At 43.3% G+C, this 22,327-nt stretch overlaps 1 pseudogene; it reads right to left on the minus strand.

Moving 5' to 3' along the window:
• Positions 1-924: 924 nt before the first annotated feature.
• LOC125924967 (40S ribosomal protein SA-like) lies at positions 925-2,903 on the minus strand (annotated as a pseudogene).
• Between the last annotated feature and the right edge of the window lie 19,424 nt (positions 2,904-22,327).

Here is a 22,327-nt window from a genome sequence, read left to right on the forward strand (position 1 = left end):
CTTTATTTCCTTGCAATACCTGCTCCAGTACTTTGCGTCAAGTAGGTGCTAGAGAGGGGCACCTGGGTGGCTCAGTGGGTGAAGCTTCTGACTTCGGCTCAGGTCGAGATCTCATGGTTCATGAGTTGAGCACTGCTTCATGCTGTCTGCTGTCAGTGCAGAGCCTGCTTTAGATCCTGCCTCCCTCTCCCTCTGCCCTTCCCCAGCTCATGCTTTCTCTGTCTCAAAAATACATAAAAACATTAAAAAATATTTTTTAAAAGTAGATGCTAGATAGATGTATGATCACTGATGAAACCAGCAGAAACCATAAATGTAGAGGAGTTGACCAAGTAAGGGGAGAGATGAGCAGAGCCATGAGCCCAGCGCTCAGAAGCTGCCAGCACATTGGCTACACATCATGAGTCACGCCAAAGAAAGGGTGACCCTACTTCCCCACTTGAAGAAAAGAGCTTGGTCCTGGCCATTCGGAGCTTATCTCCCACCTGTTCTAACTTCATCTGAGAGATCTGGTTGACCATCATACTGTTGTGCTCCTCAACCCCTCCTCCTGCCTCTTCACTTACATTCCTGAACTAACAGAGAAGCAAAGTAACTAAAAGGAAATATACAAACATGGCCATCACATACGCAATAGGCATTACTGTCAGAAAGGACATGTGGAATCCAAAGGGGCCCCAACATAAAGCCCAGAACCCAATAAATAGCAAATCTTTGATTCTAATTCATACTCTGATATCTCCAGCCATTCAGCTTTAGGGCTTCTTTTCTAGGACTCAGTAAAATTGTTCGTAACTCGAAGGATAAGACACAGTAGGTCAAGATGTTGACACTCTTCTGAATTGAGGTTTAGATGAGAAAAACCTGAGGGAGCCCAGTCCTTTCAAGGATGCCCTAAGAGCTAAAGTCCAATCCCTTATTTGGCCTGATTTTTAAAAGATCTGAACAATAAATTAGTTTCAAGACTAACCCTAGATTTAATTCTATCACAGAGTTGGACCAGTGAACCTAGTTTTGGTCTAATATTCCCAGCTGCACCCACCAGAAATAATTGATCTAAAATATTTATTCAGGGATTATTCTGTCCAAAACATGAACGAAGTGGATACAAAGATGACAGACACAGGTGTATAGACCCACTCAGATGCTGTCCAGTGGAGATCAAACACATTCCTTGCAAATTATAAGACAATGTAAAACGGGGCTAACGCCATACAAAAGGGGCATGAGGAAAGTCCTGTGAGAATTCAGAAGAAGTAGAATTCTCTTCTACCTCATGACAATCAGGAAAAGTTTCAAGCCAGCATATCATAGAAATTGGTGGGTTTGGGCCAGAGCTAAACCTGTGTGCAGAAAGACAGTGGGAGATGCAGCTGAAAAGTATTCTTACGGGTCTTTAAATTCTTCAAGGGGCAGTAGAGGACCTTACTTTTTTTTTTTTAACTTTTCGAAATTTTTTTATTTTCTGTTAACCTTATTTCTATTTTGTTTGCCTTTGTGGAGGAGCAGCTTAAGACCACTCCGGGGTTGTTCCTACCAACTCAGTGCCCGGAACAGTGGGAGCTGCACACCGGTCTGCATGGCAGGCTGAGAGCGCCAGGCTTTAGGAGGGAACTGAACAGGCACAGAGGGCACCTGCTATGCCTGCAGACCAGTCTGAGACTTCAGGTTGAGTAGCGGTGACCTCACTGGAGCTAGAGCAGTCCATCCACCCTGAAATTCCTCCTTGGTCACAGCCTTTTCCTTTTCAACCTCTTCAGGTTCTCTGTAGAAGCAGAGATCAGGCGTGACCTCCCATGGGTGTTCACGGGAAATGGCGTCACGCACGTGCAGAACTTCCTGGACCAGCGTCCACCACGTCAGACCCACTGAGCGAGCTCCCTTGTTGTTGCAAGGCGCGGCGATGTCCACACGACGCAGAGGAGAGTTTGTGTTACACAGAGTGATGGCAGGGGGGTTACCAGAAGACGCCTCTGTGGGAGGGTGGTGGTCAGCCCTGGGATCCTAACCACCCCAAGTTTTAGCTCCCGGAAGGCTGCCTGGATCCGGTTAGTGAAGGTTCCAGGAGTGAAGTGGCCGGCAGTGGGACTGGCTCCAGTAGCAGCCGCAAACTTCAGCCCAGCTCGCTGGCCAGGATTCCTGGGTGATAGGACACTGACGTGAGCCATTTTCAACGGCAACAATGGCACAAGCTGCCAGCAGGAGCTTCTCCCAGGTTCTCCTCAGATGCTGTCACATTTCCTTTTATAGATGTACTGTTCCATCTGGAAGTCAAGGTTTGTGCCACCTAAGTGGGGTCCTGCTGCAAGGAATTTGAGGACATGCTCCTCCTCCTTCATTTACAGGACATCAAGGGCTCCAGCCATTGTGAACATTTCTCTTTAAGTTATGATGGGAATGCAGAACAACACCATATGGACCCCTCCCTGGGTAGTGTAGAAAGCGGGGACCTTACATTCTTGGCCAAAGAGTTTGGGTTTCTTTCAGTGGACAGAAGGAGCCACTGTAGGTTACGAGCAGAGGAGTGCCATGAACTGTTCCTATGCAGAGATGAACCTAGCAGCAAGAAAGAGAAAGGACCAAGGTGAGGAAAAATGGAGTGTAGATAGAACAAAAGCGATGATGTTCTTGGTGGTGGGAACAGCAGACAGCGAGGACTGGAAGCCCCAAGTCTGGCTGTGGTGGAATCTGGGGAAGAGGAACCAGATGACTTGACATTCTGCTCTGGGATGGCAGGCAATGGAGTAGTATCCTTGACTTCATGACCGAACACAAGTGGGAAGACAAACCAGAGGAGAGAGAACAGTGTTGAGACAAACAGAAAAATTACTTCAGAGTAGCGCATAGTACCTGTGTGGGCTTTTTGTAAAATGTTTCTAAGACCCTCATTACCAGGAAAGGGTACCATGTATTTTTTTTTTAAGAAAATATTTTTTCTTAATCCAAATCTGAGCTCACAAGTCAGCATCTAATTTACTTTTTACCATGGCTTTTCAATACTATTGTCAAGTGAAAGGAGCTTCACATTTAAAATTTATCTTCAACTCTGCTTTTTCACTACCATACTGTTAGCCCACACCCAGGGACAAGTTTTCTCAGGACGGCTCGAACTTTCATCTATTCCTCCTTAAATTTTATTTTAAAAATATCTACAATGTGTTCCCAGTAATTCTGAAGAAAATGTAATTGTGGAGGAAGTTTTACCACAGCTGTCTCCAAGCACTACCTTTCTTCCTCTTAGATATCCAAGCTACTTTCAGTTTGCTTGTTTAGCTCTTCTTCCTCTTCATGGCATCATGTAATTTCTCCCAATTCCTTCAATACTACATGACAGGATTTACAAAATTCTTCAAGACTTTTTTCCCCCATGCACTCCAGCCCCGTTTTTCTCAGTCACACTGGATCATGGTGAGCCAGCATGAACTCCAGGCTATGACTTCCCCAGCAGGTATCTCTATGGAATTGAAGAGGACATTAGCCCAAACCTATAAATTCTGGATCTGTTGCTTTGCTTTGGTTGTTCAAGTTCACCCAGCCAAATGCACAAAACCAGGTGGAAAGTAAGCCTCACTGAACAGCCATCAAGAGGAGCAGTGCTATAACCTCAGAAAATGTTTCAGATGTTTGTTTAATTTCTACTAATAGTTGTCACCCATTACGCCCTGCCCATTGGGCTATTTTTCTGTGACAAATCTCCAGAACTTCTCCTTTCAGAAACTCTTTTTGTACCCATCCTGACTCCTCTTCCCTTGATAAATGATATGCATAGACATATGTATATATATACATAAATACCTGTTTTCTTCATGTATGGCAGTAACTCCACTGTCAATCACCATTACCTGTACATGTAACCCACTAAACTGCACTCTCCATTTTGGAAACTCCAGTTCCCTGAAAATTTCCTCTGCTCCACAATTATTTCTGTGTCTTGGAGTCAAGAACAACTCATCACAGATATTTTCTCTTCCCCTGCTCAGACAGCATTAGTCTCTTTGCTTTTGTGGTGTGAATGTCCCAGTATGTAGCTCAAAGCTGCATATTTTGGGGTAGGGTGTCCTGAACTTCTACAGTCATACTTCAGGGTGGCATATTCTTTATTCCTTCAGGTACATTGCACCTGAGCTACAGGCACTTGAAAACCAGCGAATGCACGCAAGGGCTTTTTCTGAACCGCCCCTTCTTTGCCCTAAAGACACATCTTCCCATAGGAACTAAACTGTCATGAACGCCTTCCCCCAGAGTTTTACCATCTAGGAAAGATTGACCCCTGTCACAGGAGAGGAGACAAGAAGTGGATACCACACATAAACTTCATCACAAACTATCCTCCCTCCCTCCCATCTATCCTTCTAAGGGCCCACTCATCTTTCCTAAAAATCATTTACTCTCCTCTAAGAGGCCTACATTTCCTTCCCCTTTCCCTATTAAGATGGTATTTATATTGTAGTAATCATTTTGAAATATATATATGTCAAGTCATTACTCTATACACCTTATATCTATATAGCATGTGTCAATTATATCTCAATAAAACTGAAAGAAAAAAATAAACATAATAATAATAATGAATTTTTTAAGTAGATGGTTTTTAATCCTGAATCCCAAGCTACCTTGCAAGTTATTCATTTTTCCCTGGTTATCTCCCATGTATATATGAAGTATACATGTTAGTAAACTTCAGTTTGTTTTTCTCTTGTTAATCTCTTTTGTTACAGGGGTCTCAGCTAAGAACTCAGAAGGGTAGAGGGAAAATTAGCTTTCCTCCCCTGCATAGCAAAGCCACGTGTTGTGTCAACCAATGTAGCTGACACTGGATATGACTTCTACCCCCACATGACGGTAAGGGCACCAATTCCCAAGGCTTCCAAAGCTTTGGATGCCCCTCCTTGGCCACTGGTGAGGCCTTCTCCTCTGTCTCCTCCTGCTGCTGTGCCAGAAATCAGTTGCACTGGGGACCACTGCCAGAACCCAAGGCACCACTGAGGCACAGGAGCTACCAGAGTGCCCAAACTCCCAATACTCCAGTCACTCCACATTCCAGGTGCCCAGGCCTCTCCGCCCCTTTGTTATTGTGTGAGCTGCTCTCAAAACAATGCAACTCTGTACTCTCAATGTTTCAAAGAGAGTTTGTGTAGAAACAGCTCTTCCTTTCTTTGTTATACCAAAAGCTCTCTCCACCCCCACCCAGGGATTAAGACACAAGTCCTTTGGGGGTTGGGTGAGGGGACTAAAAGACAGAAACAGCTACACTTGAAATAGTCCTTTTTCTTTGATGCCTGAGGCGTAGCTACCTGACCAGCCTGGGGCCTGCTTGAATCTCTACTCCCTTCAATAATTTATTTTCTGTGAGGTTCAGTTCCTTCCAATTGGTCCTGACATTTCTGAATCCCAAGAAAAGATCCCCTTCATCTCAAACTGTTCTCCCTGCCACCTGACCCCCTCCACTCCCAAGGCAAGAGAAGGGGATCCAGTGAAATTACCTGTAAAGTAGTGGGTGCCTGTTAGAAGGGAAATGGGTGTGCATTTGCTGAGCTGAAAAATCAGCAGAGTGACCTAATGCTTCCATCAGAGCAAAGGAAACTGTGGTAAATTTGAGGATGAGCTTTACAGGAGTCCCTTAGCATTTGGAAACAGAACTAAATTTAGAAAGGAAAGCCTGCTTTGCATCCAGAGATTTCCAAAGATGAGAGGCTTTGGGGTGTTACCTGCAACAATAGGATGAGATGGAATCATGGTGACAGTAATGAGCGTGGAAGAAGATACAGCCCTGACCCCACTCCAGATCCCTGTAGCCTTTCAAAGGGCAAGGAAGAGGACCTTGGCAGCTTCTGGAACCTCACAGGAAGGAGTCGTAGGGAAGAGAGGGAGCACAAGCCATGGAGGTGCCCTGAAGGACCTGGATGTAGGGATTTCCCACCCAGAAAGATGCTTAAGGGTGTGGACCACTGTCAAAGACCAAAGAAAGATACACCTGGCCCCTCAGCACTAGACAGGGATGGAATGTGACTTCATTGTCCAGAGACCACCCTAGTGACTAAAGCCACCACCAGCGTAGAAAGCCAGCTGAGCCAGAGTAAGACCAGGGCAGCCTCCTTCCTCAGACAGAGTCAGGCAGTGGGAGCAAACCCAGCCTTCACTCCATTTCTCTTCCCCAATATATGGGAGAAGCTAAAGCCTAGAAAAGAGCAGAGGGCCTGGAACCAGATCAGTGGCTCATGTGCATGCATATGTGAACACACCCCCAACATACAAGATTCAGAGGAGGAATGAGAAAGAATGAGAAAGTAGACCTGCCCCCCCCACCGCCCCAACCACCCTGCCACTTCTCCAAGTCCCCTGATCCAAAGCCTGGCTGGATGCTCAGACATTCAAACTGACTATAGTATGCAGCTTTACATTAGATTAGGCTGTCCTGAGCTTAAATAACTGAAAATGACTGGGAAGTTATCAAATCTGTTCAAGACGTTTTTATGGGCTCTGCACCAAAGAGAAGCCTAGATCCAGCACTGCACAGTTGGGGGCAGTGAATGGGGGAAAAGATGGTACCTACCAAGTTCATACTGATCAATAAGCAAGTTACATTTGCAATGTTCTCTCTTAAGCACACAGAAAATCTAACACCTTTCTCCAAATCTCCTTTCCAGGGCTCGAAGTTGTACAGGAGAGAGATTAGAAGGAAATGCAGTCGTATTTCAAGAAATTTCCTTAAAACTCTCAGATTGATTTGGGTACCTTTTATAGCCACAAACTTCCCAGGATTATATGTTGCCTTTGCTCTCATCTCTGTTCCTCCTAAATTGAAGCTCTGGAAGTTGGGATGAAAGCCATGAATATAGAGAAAATATAAATTGTGCAAATTAATCTTATTCCTTCTTCCTCCCACTTTAAACCCTGCTCCTGCCTCTGCCTAAAAAAGACATTTGGAACATCTACTCAGCAATGAACAGACCTTTGTGCATTGAGTATGCTCTTGTAGCAAGCGTGATCTGCTTGACCAACTTGAGGTACAAATCAAATCCCAACTCTAATTAACCTCCCAAAGCCTCATCTATCTTTTTTTTTTCCTCCAGGAATTCTAAAATCTTCCTCTTGGGAGATTCTTGGAAACCTCAGAGATTCACTTAATCCACAGGAAGTGAGTGCAATGGAAAACAGGAGTCCCCACCAGTACCATGCTTCTGCCTGCCATGCAATGTCACTGTTGAACACTGGTCCTGCACAGTCCAGCGCCCACAATGGCTTACTGCCCAAGTAATGGCTCCGAGTTAGCCCCCTATAACTTGACTTTATAACCAGCTCTCTGGCTTCAGACTCACATGCTAAAGCACTGTTCTCCAAAGCAAGAATCAAGCCAGTAGGCTTCCAGCCTCAGCTACATTGTGCCTCAGCCTTCTCCCAAACTGCTTTGGACCTTTGTGATGAGTCTAGGGTACCTAATGCAAACTGGTCCACCAGACTCTAAGAGCTGTATGCCTTGTTAAGCCAAACAAAAGATTCTGGTACACCCTTCAAAAAGGCCTTGCATTAAGCATACTAGAGATTTTCACTCAAATGACTTTTTTCTGAAGAAAGATCTACTCCAAAATTTTTTGCCATATCCACCTACACCGTGAATTACTGAAATTTCTCTTGCTAAAAACAATTTTACCAGGCACCCTGTTGTGTATTTCAACTCTTAATAAATTTCGTACTACTCAGGAACTTTGGTGGTGGCATTGAGGTTTAACTCTGAAATGACCAACATATTCTTCCTTGGCTGAACCAAATAATAATTTGGTGCCAGATTATTGAATTGTAACCCGACATACCCCCTCAATCCACTCTCCCTCCCTCCTCTTTGTTCCCAAGAACACTTTTCCTCACTTTACAGTTGGGTTTGGCCCATGAGAGGCATCTGCAAAAGATGAGAGGTAGGCCGTGACCACAACAGACCACTTCTCCAGTTGGGTGGCCCCATCCATATTCCACCCTTCCCAGCTTCCAGTGCCCATGCTTCCTCCTCTTCCACCACTCCCAGGACACTGCACTATTCCTTGTTTATTTCTCTAATCCTGCCCGTGACTTGAAAAATGTCCCTCTACAAGATTATCTTAAGATTTCCAAATTTGCGGGTGCCATCTAGTTTCTGCTCAAACCATGATTGATACATCAAGACTAAAATGAGTAGTCTCTCTAATTTAAGCAAACCATGCTTCTGATTACTGCAACTTTGTATACAAAACACTCCCCTGTGGCCAGATTCAAGAGACTCTCAACCATAGCAATATCCCTAGGCCACAACTTAAAATAGTAGACCCTCTTCTAATACCAAGGTTGTTCTTGTGGAAACTTAGGGTCAACAATTTCTGCTGAACAATACTCTGCAGCTCTGGGCCAATGGCAAACTGATTTTCAGTGAATTGGCCTTTAAGCATAATGCTCATTTGGTAAAATGACTTTGGCAACTTGATTTTTGGTAAAGTGATTTGCTTTCGCACTCGATGCTTCCCTTGTACCACCAGTGAGTTTCCTTGCTGTTTTGGTTTTGAACCTAATGTCTCTCCTACTACACTGTAGGATCCTTTCAGAGGGAGAATCATGTGCTATTCATCTTTGTGTTTTCCCCAGCCCTCTCTTAGGGCCTGATATGGTGTTATGCACAAATAGCTAGTCAGTAAATGTTGGTGAAAGAAAGCGAGTGAACAGAAGACACAGTGAAACACTGAAGCAAATCAGAGAATCTATCAGAGATACACAAACTGTTATACATGGACAGAGATGGTTCCTATCTCAGTGTGAAACAGTCACTGAGAGAGAAATGAAGGAGGTGGGGGAAGAGAGGGATGGAAGGAAGGTGTCAGAAGAGGAAGGATGGAAAAGAAGAGGGAAGGGAAAATTAAGGAAGACAAAGAGGGAAACATCCTTTTATAAATCTATCCTTTTTTAAAGATGCTTTTAAATGCTTATTTACTTATTTATTTTTAAGACACACAGAGAAAGAGCACAAGCAGGAGAGGGGCAGAGAGACGGAGGGAAACAGATTCTGAAGCAGGCTCCAGGCTCCAAGCTGTGAGCACAGAGCCTGATGCAGGGTGTGAACTCACAAACTGTGAAACCATGATCTGAGCTGATGTCGGATGCTTAATTGACTGACCCACCCAGGTACCCCTTTTAAGATTTTTTTAAAGTAATCTTCACACCCAACATGGGGCTCAGACTCACAACCCTGAGATCAAGAATCACATGTTACACCAACTGAGCCAGCCAGGTATCCCTGTAAATCTATCTCAAGTAAAAAAAAAAAAAAAAATAGAGATCTCTATAATCAATGACTTACATAAGCAAATGCATAACTGAAAGGATTTTGCCACTAAGGCATCCTGCATGTCTCTAATAAAGCCTTTAAAAAATTGCGAGTAATTACATAAATAATGTCCAACATATATCTTCTTGAACAGTATTTCCAAATTTTGATTTGAAACCACACGGATTGTTTTAACTCTCCTCAGAAAAAAAAACCTCTCTTGAAATTTAAAACTCAAACCAGAAGCCTGACCAGGATCCAAATGTGAATATGGTGGAACTGTCTCTGATTTCTAAAATAGGACCAGAGAAATTACTTTCCCGGCAGTATTTTTAGCAGTGTGAGGGAAGGCGCTCCCTGTGCTGTTTCTTGGCAGGTTCACAGTCTGCCACTCCTGAGCCTGTCCCCTAAATCCTCCTGCACCAGGCAGCATCCACACCCCTGCCTTGGAGCCTCCGGAGTGGCCCGCACAGATTATGGCAGTTCCTTTGCCTGAAGTGAGACATCTAAGACAGTGAGAGCTTATCTCCCTGACAACTAAACTGAGAATAAGAGTTCATTTATCGCTCAGGTACGAAGTTCCAGAAACGGTGCAATTTAAAGAGAAGCTAATTGCTGTTTATTTAGAGTAGATCCTCTGTGTAGTTAATCGATCCTTTGGAGAAGTAGATGTAATTCTCCACAGATAAGGAAAACGGAGGTGTGGAAAGGAAGAATAGCCTGTCACATGTTCCTCAGCCAGTTAATCATAAAAGCGACATGAAATTAATAACCAGCATTTGTGTGGTACTATTGCTTACCATGCGCTTCTACTACTGGTCCTCACAGCAAACCCAAAAGACAGCTTGAGTAAGTTTTATCATTTTTCCCATGCCACAGAAGGGAAAACTGAGGCTCAGAGAAGGAAAGTAAATTCTTTCCATCCGTACATCTCTAAAGGAGTAGAACCAAGGGTTGGGGCTGTGACTTCTGACTTCCCTGAGCCAGTGCGGTGGTGCTGCCCAATGGCTCTGGCACGATAGGCCGCACACTCGGGGTGATGGGGACTTCCCTGCAGCGAGCATCAAAGAAGCAAACTGCCCAAGCCAGGGCGGCCTGGCGAGGATGCCAGAGTGGCAGAACAGTGAAGGTTATGTCTGTATCTAGATGATCCCTAGATAACAATGTGGCTCATCTGAGAAAACAAAAAACAAGGGGCAAATGGGGCAGGTAATCCTTGACCACAAATGGCATCTGGCTTATAGAAACCACTTCCTTGCAGAGCATGACTCGGGAAAGCCGGGTGACCATATGTCCCATTTCTCTGGGACAGTCATGATCTAGGCTGTTGTCCTGATAGAAGCAGGCATAGTGCCCTCCTGCTTGCAAAAGCATCCTGGCTTGCACAGTAATCATATAGTCCCCCTACACACAGGGATTTGTATTTCATAACTTTCTAAAGCAAAATGCTTCTCCTACCCTCTTTGATACTCCAAAACATAACTGCAATGCCAATTTTGATCAAACAGGTGCATCACAACATACTAATGTCAGGAACCCAAGGCAGAGTTCAGAGCAGAAACCAGACTGAACCAATTTATGTGGAATTTGCACTTTCTCAACCCTTTCAAGTTGGTTTTAAAAAAAAGAAAAACAGTAAATCCTACGTGTTCCCCAGGTTCACTGTAAATGAAGCTCCCTAGAAATTTTCCCACCGCAAGCATCATTGCTAAGAGACAGCCAGAAAATATCTTAGTGCTGGAGCTCTTTGTTGCTATAATAATGAGCCTATATTTGGAGGGAAAGAAGCAACTTCACTTTTTAAAAAAAAAATCACACAGATACAAAATATAATCTAAGACAATACTTGGAAATTTTAAATCCTCAAAAAAAAATACTCAATGTCATTTTCTCTAGCACTACAATGACACAAAGGAGGAGATATCACAGGTGTTCAATTACTTTCTATCTACTTTCAGACATGGCAACTTGTCCTTGGTCATTTTACAATCAGCCCACGGGTTTACAGTTTCCTAAGCAGCCTTTCTGTCTTCTAATTGCCTTTAAAAGAACCAACAGTAAAAGCTAGAAGCATTTCCATGCCCCTGGGCTTCACCCCAAGACAGCACATCACATACTTTCCTGCATCAGCAGATCAGATTACATGTGCCTGAGAGAGCCCCTGCCTGATCTCCAGTTCTTCAAGGATCCATTACTGTGTTTTCCAGGCACCTATGGGACTCCGCCCTCCAATTTCTCACTTACTGGCTTCAAAGGCGACTCTCAGTGTCATCAAGATTAAACCAGATCTTAGGGAGGCAACATAATGCCATACTTAAGAGCTTGAGCTTGAGTCCAAGACTGGAGTCCAAATCCCAGCTCTGTCATTTACAAGCCATGTGACTTTGGCTAGTTTATTTACGTCTTCATCTGGAAAATGGGGATGATGGTGCTGCACAGCTCACAGGGTTTCTGAGGAGATGCAGTGAAATAATTGATACAATGCCTGGTACATAGTATGTGCTCAAAAAGTATCCATGTCCATTCTTAGAAACTGAACATGGCCTAACATTTCAGTTGACTTAAAATCATTGTGGTAAGGGAGAAGGTGGCTTTCATAAAAAGGTGGCAGAATTTAGAATCGGAAAACTTGAATTCTAGTCCTGGTTTCCTCACTTAGTGGCTTATAGGGCTTTGGATTAGTTTCTTTGAACTGCAACCCTTCCCCCCTGCCAGCCTTATAAAATGATGATAAATACATCCTAGAGTCATTGAGAGGATCCAATAAAATAACATAAGGAAAATTTTTTTTGTAAATCCAACATCTTTAAAATTATTATTATTACTCAAAATGAGACTAAGAACATAATGTAATGTAATTAAATGTAATGTAATGAAAATGTCCGGTCTCTTAGCCAGACAGTTCCACATACGAGGATCTCAGGACCGAGCTGGAGGGCTATGGGGAGCCCCATACCCTGGACCACACCAGCCTGGCTGCTCCGTTTCCTATTCTGGCAGCTTTCGCAGGAGACTGTGAAACAGCAGTTTCACAGGAGACTGCAACATGGGAGTTCTCTTCTTGCCATGTACAATGTTCCACCAACTCCCCAAAAAGGAAAATGATGCGTAGAAGGGCAGGCTGGTGTGATGTGTCCTTCTATGCCCACAAGTCCAAACAAGAAGCAACAGATGACACCATGCCCAATCTCTAAGAAACACTCTTGGTAATATGGAAAAAAAAATGGGAACCCGCCTAGCTCACTGGGAAATTTCTAATCACAACTTTGTCATATGTGCTTTCCTGGGGTGAGGGAAGAAAGACGTAGAGGAGGACAATTGTTGGTATCCTTACACAAGGCCTAAAAGGAGGGCCTAAGTAAGAAATGACCTCTACAGCAGCAAGATAGGACATTCAAAAAAAAGCAATCACCCCAAAGAGAAGCTTTTAAATTAGCATTTTAAAATTTGTAAAGTATTTTTATATGTTACCTTAGCGAAGCCTCTTGTTATAGTATTTCCCTTCTTCCAAGCAACATCGGACACCCGTAGACACTTGCATTATTTTGTAAACAGGATCCCAAAGCACCAGAAAGATGAGACTATGACAGCACACTCGTCCCTTGGCCATGCCCACCTGGTAGTTCTAAGCCCAGGTCTACGTAATCAACAAAAGAACATATGGATCTGCTATAGTTTGTGAAGAATCATGTTAAGTTCAGTGCACCTGTATTCTCCAGACGACTGGTTTTGCAGAACGTGTCAATTCTCACCTCTAGCTCTTCTATACCCATGAAAAGCAAGGAACAGAGCTGAAGGATTCCATTTGGCTGTTCAATTTGAGAATTAGGAGATTTATACAAAGTTAAAGTTGACCCTACTGTCACTGAGTATATAATTTGAGCCATTTCTCTAGTAATGGAAATGGAGCCATACTGAACCACCCTCAGACTCTCACTCTGGCTCTTAGGGTGAGCAGATAATGAGACTTAACAGTGCAATCAAAGGCTTGGAAAGAATGACCACCCCACAGACAATTACCCGCACACCCTTGGTATCTTGAGCTCAGTGCTACAATGCCATGAGCAATTCATTTCAGGAAAAACAGCAAAAGGAACTGTACTGCCTAGGAGGTAGCTGCATTGTTATTGTGGTGAATGAAATACACAAACTCCTGGAGCAGGAGACTTGGGTTCAGATCTCAGCTTCTCTAGTTACTGATCACTTGGCCTCAGGTATGTTGTTTTACCACTCTGACTTAGCTTCTCATTTGTGAAATGTGGATAATAATAGTATCTACCTCACAGGTTTAGCATAGAATTAAATAAATTAATATTTCTAAAACAAAGAGAAAGTGTCAGGTGTACAATAAGCATCCAATAAATGTTGGCTACCATTATTTGAGTCTGAAGGTGATAATACTAATGTAAGCACTGCAAGATTCTATTTTGTCACTGACGATGGTAACAAAGACCAAACATCTGCTTTTCTTCTAACAGCCTTCTGTGGTTCCATCCATTAGGAATTCAACAGAGCCCTTTCCCAGGTTATATGTTCAGCCTCCTTCATCCTAATCTAAATAGTTATGTACATATAGTATACATTTTAGTTGATGGGTAAACTATGTGCTAAATGTTCACTGAGCTGCCAGCTACAGGTGTGAGAGCACTGCCCTTCCAGACAACTTAGACACCATTGATACTTCATTGTCATTCTCAGAGCACCGCCTGCTATGTAATCAGTGCAACAACCTACATGTCATGCCAACTCTGGAGGCAATGCTTTGCCTAAGGCTTTGGTTAGCAGCCTCCATGTGGGAGTTCGCCCACCCAAGAAACATGTAACAAGGCAAGCAGAGCAAGGGGGAACTGGGCAAGAAGGCATCAGGGTCAAAGGCATTGCCTCAAATTCTCTAGATGGTACAGAAAAGCAGTAAGTAAGCAGTGATTAATTTCCACAAGGAGGATCCTTGCAAGATAATGAACTGAATTGCCATAAAGTCCGTCAGAATTTGTGTTTCATCTTCCTTTGAGCTCTGTGCACAATAGATCCCATTCCCTAATTGCTGGGTATTGCTTCAAATTCAAGAAACACACTATGTTCTGTTTTTATGGTAATTGATGGTCTTGTTGAGAAAATGTACAACTCTATCAGTTGCTGAACCAATTGTTCAATTAAGTTGTCTCTGCATTTCCCAGGCCAGGTGATTCAGTTGTTAAAGGAAGCAAGCAACCTCCTTGCTTTCACAGTAGGGACTTCTTTTTCCCTCCACAACAGCTGCCTCACGTGCTATAACTAAAGATCCCATACCACAATTGAAAAGAAGAACATGATCTCTAGTTCATTTATTCCTACAGAATAGGATTCTCTATAGTAAATTATAAACCCAACACTTAATAGAGGTCAGAATACAATTAAGTTTTTAATACATGCATCTGCATATGTGATGAAAGCCAAGCAGCTGCCTTCTACTCAGGGCTTAGGGGAAAACGGAAAGGCATTTGAAAATGAAGGGAGACGTATGCATGGAAAGTGGATTTTATGGCTGTGAGGCCAAGAAGCTGGACATCTGATTGACCTAGTACCTCTGCCCACACAGCTTCACAAGGAATCCATGGTGCACAGGTAGACACAGCTCTCCTGATCCCAAGATGGTAGCTAAGAGAGATCGCCTCACATTTCAGGTGGTAAGAGGGCTGGAAGAAATTTGAAAAACTCTTCCTCTGACTCCAAACCCTCTAAAAAGAGTTGGAGGATCTCAGTGCCATGGCATAGACCCCCACCAACGGAGGCATACAGGGCAGTTTTCCTGATTCTATAAATAGAATTTTAAGAAACACACAGCTCTGTGGGGCACCTGGGTGGCTCAGTTGGTTAAGCATCTGACTCTTGATTTCAGCTCAGGTCATGATGTCATGGTTCGTGAGTTCAAACCCCATGTCTGGCTCTACACAGACAGTGAGGAGTGTGCTTCAGATCCTCTATCCCTCCCCTCTCTCTGCCCCTCCCTTGCTATCTTTCTCTCTCAAAAGTAAACATTTTTTAAAAGACAAAAAAAAAAAAAGAAATGCACAGCTGTAATTACAATATGTCTTTGGTACTCATTCTAATCCTCCACAATTATGAATTGAGGAAAACTTTAGTGAAGAGAAATATCTCTGACCAGTTCTTCCCAGATTGTCTTATTCTTTAATTATCTGGTTCTATTTCCACAATGGGGCTCTTATTTTAACAGATGAAGCTTCCTGAGCCTTTGATCCCTTTCTTCAATACCTACCAAGGCAGTTTTAGCATGTCCACCTCATCTACTGGATGCCAATGTGGTTTCCATGCTTCAAAGGCCCATCCCATCAGCAGATAAAGACTGGCTCCAAGATACCCATGCCAATGTACTAAATTCTGCACCATGTCAAACATTGTCCCATATCAGCCTCATGTTCCAATGGTTCCTCATGTTCCTGGTCCAAACTCTCAAGATCAATTCCCAAACTTAGTCTTTCTTGTTCTTGCAAGAATCCTGTCTTGAAGCTCTGTTGATGAATAATCCTTTGCTTTTCATAACAGAGAATGTCTGTTCCTACTTGGGCCATGCTGAAAGGTAATTCTTCCTAGTGACTGGTCTGGAAACAACAAGGAGAAGCAGATCTTGAGAAGGCCAAGGGTGTTCCTGGGGAATATCCATCTTGGGTTAGTCTCTTGGATGGTCTCTAGATGTTGCAGATTGAATTGTGTCCCCTCAATATGCTGGAGCTCTAACTCCCAGTACCTGTGACAGTGCCCTTATTTGGAAACAGGATATCATCAAATTGAGTTCATTCTGGACTAGGATTGGTCATAATCCAGTATGACTGGTCTTTATAAGAAGAGGAGAAGACACACAGGCCAAGAGGGGAGAATGCCATGTGAAGATAAAAACCAGGACTGGAGTGAGGCACCTACAAGACAAGGGATGCCAGGCATTGCTGGCAACAACCAGCAGCTTGGAGAGCGGCATGGTACAACTTCTCCCTCAGATGCCCTAAGAAGCAACCAATCCTTGATTTCAAACTTCTGGCCTTCAGAACTGCCAAATAATAAGTTTCTGTTGTTTCCGTAATTTCCGCTTTGTGTGTCGATTTGCTATGACAACCCTAGAAAATTAGTACACCAGCCAACAGGAAGCTGCTCTATCTACTTCTGCCAGCCCAGAGCAGTCTAGGGAACCTTGAAGCTTATACACAAATATCCTCATCACATATCTCAGGGTCCCACCTCTCCCCTAGCAGGGCCCTAATATTAGCACAGAGACTTTCTAGGGCTATAACTCTATGACACTTACTGCAAATCTTGTGCCTGGTTTTCAGCTCCACCCACCTTCCAGCTTTTGAAGATAAGGGCCTATTTAGCTGCTGTTGCTGTCAGGGCCCTCTAGCTCTCACAATGTGACTTCAGTTGATGGGTGGCTGGTCCGAATATGCCATTTTCTTCCTTCAGGGTTTCCATGGCCATTAACACTAGCCATCCAGTTCTTCAATCCTTCCATCATTACCCACATTTTTCAAGCATGGGGACTATTAGATAAGCCATCCGTCCTCTTCCTGCACCCCATCCACCCCAGATGAGTGTTTTAGTAAGTTTGATACTATAGACACCAAGGGTTATCACCACAATATGAACCCAAGCGCTGGGGTCATTGCTGCCACCTGGCCAGAGAAAGATCCAACTTCACTTCATCCCATAGTTGTGCTCACTAGGACCACTCCTGATACCAACCATGTAAGATTAGAATCTCCTGGAGGGAGAGCTTGAGACAAGGATTGAGTAAAAGGAGTTTGGGAAGTGGTCCCAGGAAACACCATAAGGGATTGGAGAGATGAGAAAGAGAAGAAAGGAAGCTAAGACAGATATGTTAATGAGCTGGTTACCAATTTGGGTGGGAGGAGCTAAATCCTAGTGGGGAACCCTGGGAGACCTCACAGAGCTCCCCTCAGAGTGTTCCCACCTCTGGGGCAAGGATTCTGGGGTATTTATCCACCAGCTCCCATCTGTCACTGATTGCAGGCTGCTCCCAGATGTGTTAATTTTCCAGCATTTCTGGTCTGCCCTGTGTCTGGGCCAAGCACACTCCTAGGATCCAGAGAAAGCCCCACACAGGGAAGTGTAGGGAGTTATAGTAAGAAACAGCTGCCTGTTCAGGAACAGTGACGCTGAGGGACCGTAGATGGAACACACCCCATGCTGCTACACCCCCACTATAACAAACTCAGGGACAATGGACTTGAGTTGGGGCAGAAGTGAGATAAAGTCTGAAATGGGAGCGTAGGAAGAAAGTTGATGCCACTTTTCCTTAGTCACTGCCCCCAACAAACAGAGTTTTTTACTTAAGTGTTCAGGGTCAAGAAAGCTAAGAGGCCATTTGTTCAAGGACAGAGTAATTAACTGTATTTATTCCACTGAAGTTGTTTCAGTCTTCTCTAGCTGCTGCACAGAATATACAATCCCTGCTGGAACATTATTTGCTGTGTGGCTCAGAAACATCTTCTTGCTGGTATTGCCACCACGGCGCTAAAAACATTTCCCCTGGATGTGAGCTGGTGGAAGACAACCGCTAGACAGGATGCTAGCCAAAACAAACAAACAAATGACACCATGTAGAAGCCATTTACTATATTGCTATTTCTTGGGTTTACTTGTCACCTCCATGCTGGATTCCAACATTTGTTATTTAACTATTTCTAGTGAAGATCACAGTCTAACTTAGGGACTGTAGCCATTTGGAAACAAATAATTTACATGCTCTCTATAAAGATATTACAGTTGGTCTTGAAAGAAAATATAAACCATGGTGTCAACATAGTTGCTTAGGGCTGAAAAAAATATCATTTTTCCCTTCTGTCTGTTTCATGCCAAGTAGAGCAAAGCCTGGGATTTTTTTTTATGTTTGTTTATTTTTGAGAGAGAGACAGAGCATGAGAGGGGGAGGGGCAGAGAGAGAGAGAGAGGGAGACACAGAATTCAAAGCAGGCTCCAGGCTCTGAGCTGTCAGCACAGAGCCCAACACAGGGCTGGAACCCACAAACACAGGGCTCGAACCCACAAGCCATGAGATCATTACCCAAGCTGAAGTCGAACACTTAACCGACTGAACCACCCAGACACCCAGCTTGGGATTTTAAACAAGGGACTATAGGAAACCTGGGTGGCTCAGTCCGTTAAGCATCCAACTTCGGCTCAGTTATGACCTCATGGGTTCATGAGTTTGAGCTCCGCATCAGGCTCTGTGCTGACAGCTCAGAGCCTGGAGCCTGCTTTGGATTCTGTGTCTACCTCTCTCTCTCTCTTCCCCTCCCCAACTCACTCTCTTTCTCTCTGTCAAAAATAAACAAACATTAAAAATTAAAAAAAAAACAATAAAACTAAATAAGTAAGGGAGTGTGATGCCAGTCCTCCGGATGGTAGGGCAAGTAGGCAAGTCAGCAACTGGCTAGAATGTGTTACCCTGCCTCTCTTGTTTAGCAGAGAGAGAAGTTTTCTGCAATGAATATAAACCCTTCCAATAATAACAGGTTGAACCATAATGAAATTTCTGGTCTTCTATGATTTTTTATTGCAAAAATTGCAAATGTCATACTGTTTAAAGTAATAACTCTCCAACTGAGTTACATGAGTGTAGATTGAGGTGCTATCAGCTAAAAATGCCTGGGGGCGCTCACCTGGACCCAAAGCAAATCCCCACAGACATTTCCCCTTTTGGAGCCATTGCTATGGCTGGACCAGCTCTTATGGTTGTTATTATGATTGCAAGATGCCTTCAGCAACAACCATCATCAGGGAACTTATAAAAAGCGAGTTTACTACTCACAAGTCCTAGAGGGTACATGACATACAACACATCCAGAGCCACACAGGAAGCTGGAGGGAAGGACGGTGGGGAAGAGGAGAGACTTGGGGTTCTGCTTTTATTGGTGTCATGGGTACAGTGCCTAGGGTTTTGTGGACTCACTTTTTATGGGTGAATGTAAAACATAAGAGCAGGAATTAAAGAGGTAGAAAGGAAAAGCAAGTGGTCAAATGACCAGAGCTTTCTAATAAAAAAAGAAACTTCATGGGTGGGGCAACCTGGCTCTTTATCTAGTTGTGAGGCTGGGAATGTGTTTATTCAAGAGGGATGTCTCTGAAGTGGATGCAATCAGCAATCAAAAGCTTAATCTCAGGCACTTACATTGCAATCAAAAAAGCGAGCAGACAGGTGCTTACATTACAATGAGCTTTCCTGTCCACAGCAAGGGTTCAGCCTGGATCCAGCTCACTCCAAAATAAAGGCAACAGGAAATACAAACCAAACCACATCTTTGATGAAACTAGAAGACATACAGAGCCCCAAATACAAAATACAAGGAGGAACTGCCAAATGCAAGAGTGTCAAACAGGGATGTGGAACGATGCTGCAAGAGAATGCCTGTGGCTACAAATCTCAACAAAAGGAGCAAAGCACTGATTTGTAAAGCAGGTGACATGCACAGATGGACAAAACAAATAACTCCCAATTTAGAACAGGCTCCATGGATTGGGAATGGCACCAAAGAGAAGCAGGGGGTTTCAAAGCTAAATGAGAAATCAATAATCATGCCATGTTCGCAGGAAGCCATCTGTCTGTGAGGCAGGGTAGATACAGTCGCTCATTCTTGTTGGCTAAAGGGAAATAAAGGGGTCTACATTAGCCTACATACAACTACCCCATCTCATTAAAAATAGTCACTGTGAATCTGGAAGTGTTCTTGCTAGCCTGAATATGACCTGACTCCCACGATCCCCTCCCAACGTGCCCAGGACACACACCTCCCTCCTGCAAATAGCTGGTTCAAGAAGATCTCACCTCATTCAAAGAAGAATACTCAAAAAGGATCCAACTCTAAAACAACATAATCTTCAGAGTAATGGCAAAAGATTGGAAACACTGAATGTCCATCAATAGGCAACTAGTTCAGTAAATTATAATACCTCCAAACAATAGATTTCTGTGTATCTGTTAAAAAGATTGAGGTAGCTCTGTACATACTAATAAAATACTTGAGTTTGTGTTCTATATTATTCAGCATAGCCTAAGTCATACCGCAATAGTAAACATATCCCTAATATTTAGTAGCTTGATACAATAAAACTTTTTTTTTTTTAACATATAACATGTGTCCTGGGAACACGGGGTTTGCTCTGCTCGATATTATCCTAACTCAGGGACTGGGGTTCATCATCTAGAACATCATAATCACAATAGCAGGAGGAAGAAGGCAAAAGAGAATTATGTATCTGCTCTTAAGTCCTTCTACCCAAAAATGAAACATCACTTCTGATTATGTGTCATTGGATAAGGCAAGTCATATTATCATCTAACTATAAAGTGTCAGAGAAGTGCCTTCCTACTGCATTAGCCAAAAATAAAAGTGGAAATAGTAATGAGCAGCAATGTTTACCATCATCCCCAAGAATTATTATTAAGTAAAAGAAGAAAGCAAGCTTTATTCTTTACATCAAAAACATGTTACAAGGGCACAGGGGTGGCTCAGTTGGTTAAGTATCCAACTCTTAGTTTTGGCTCAGATCATGATCTGATGGTTCATGAGTTCAAGCCCCACATTGGATTCCATGCTGACAGCACAGAGCCAATTTGGGATTCTCTCTCCTCTCTCACTTCCCCTCCCCTGCTCACATGCTCTCTCTCTCTCTCCTCTCTCTCTCTCTCTCAAAATAAATAGGCTTCAAAAAATAAATTAAATAAAAACATACTACATACACTTTATATTGTTGATATACACTGAATATTTCTGGAAGTTTATATTGATAATAAGAAGATAACTCTAGGTAAGTATAGAAAAACTGAATGGTTTCATTTTCTTTCTTTTTTTTTTTGAGAGACACACAGAGAGAGAGAGAGAGAGAGAGAGAGAGAGAGTGCATGCAAGCAAGGGAGGGGCAGAGGGAGAGAAAGAATCTTAAGCAGGTTCCATGCCCAGAGCAGAGCCTGACTCAGGGCTCGATCTCACCATTTTAAGATCATGACCTCAGCCAAAACCAAGTGTCAGACTCTTTGACCTCTGCACTGATAGCATGGAGCCTGCTTGGGGTTCTCTCTCTGCCTCTCTGTTCCTTTCCCGCTAGCACACATGTGCATACACACACACACACATACACACACACACACACACACACATGCTCTCTCTCAAAATAAATAAACAAACAAACAAAAAAAAAGAGTCAGACACTTAACTGATCCACCCAGTCACCCCTGGGTGGTTTAATTTTAAGATTTAATTTTCACTGTATGTGATTTTGTAATTTGTATATTTCATACCATATGCACGTATTATCTACTAAAACCACATATTAAAAACAAACAAAAATAAAATGCAGATGTCCTTGACCCGGAAACATAAAAGGCAATATGAGAGAATCTATCTCCATTTGCTCCCCCTTGAATGAGGTGATGTGAGGGTTTCCCAGAAAGGCGATGTAAGCCCTGAAGATTTTTTTTAATTATTTAAATTTATAAAGATTTAGTCATCATGGCTTAAAAATACAATTTCCAAATAGGGATGTTTTTAACTCAGACACAAAGTCAGTAAATCATGTTCTGAAATAAACTGATAATGATCAATGTCTATAAAAACAATGGCCAGGGGTGCCTGGGTGGCTCAGTCGGTTGAGCGTCCAACTTCGGCTCGGGTCATGATCTCACGGTTCGTGAGTTCGGGTCCCGTGTCAGGCTCTGTGCTGGCAGCTCGGAGCCTGAGACTGCTTCGGATTCTGTGTCCCCCTCTCTCTGCACCCCACCCCTGCTTGTGCTCTCTGTCTTCCAAAAATGAACATAAAAATAACTTTTTTAAATGATGGCCAGATTACCGCACAATGTAACTACCCACTTTCAGCCAGAATGACAGAGTGATAAGTGCATTAGTTTGTGGAGAATGAACTCCCTGATGAGTACCCATTATGAAAAATATTAGATAACAAGCAACTAGGGAGAGATGCCAATTCTTGATTACAGCATTATGCCTGGGGTGTGAACCAGTCATCGGTCTATCAAAG

Source organism: Panthera uncia, chromosome F2, assembly GCF_023721935.1.
Source record: "Panthera uncia isolate 11264 chromosome F2, Puncia_PCG_1.0, whole genome shotgun sequence".
Classification (NCBI taxonomy): Eukaryota; Metazoa; Chordata; class Mammalia; order Carnivora; family Felidae; genus Panthera; species Panthera uncia.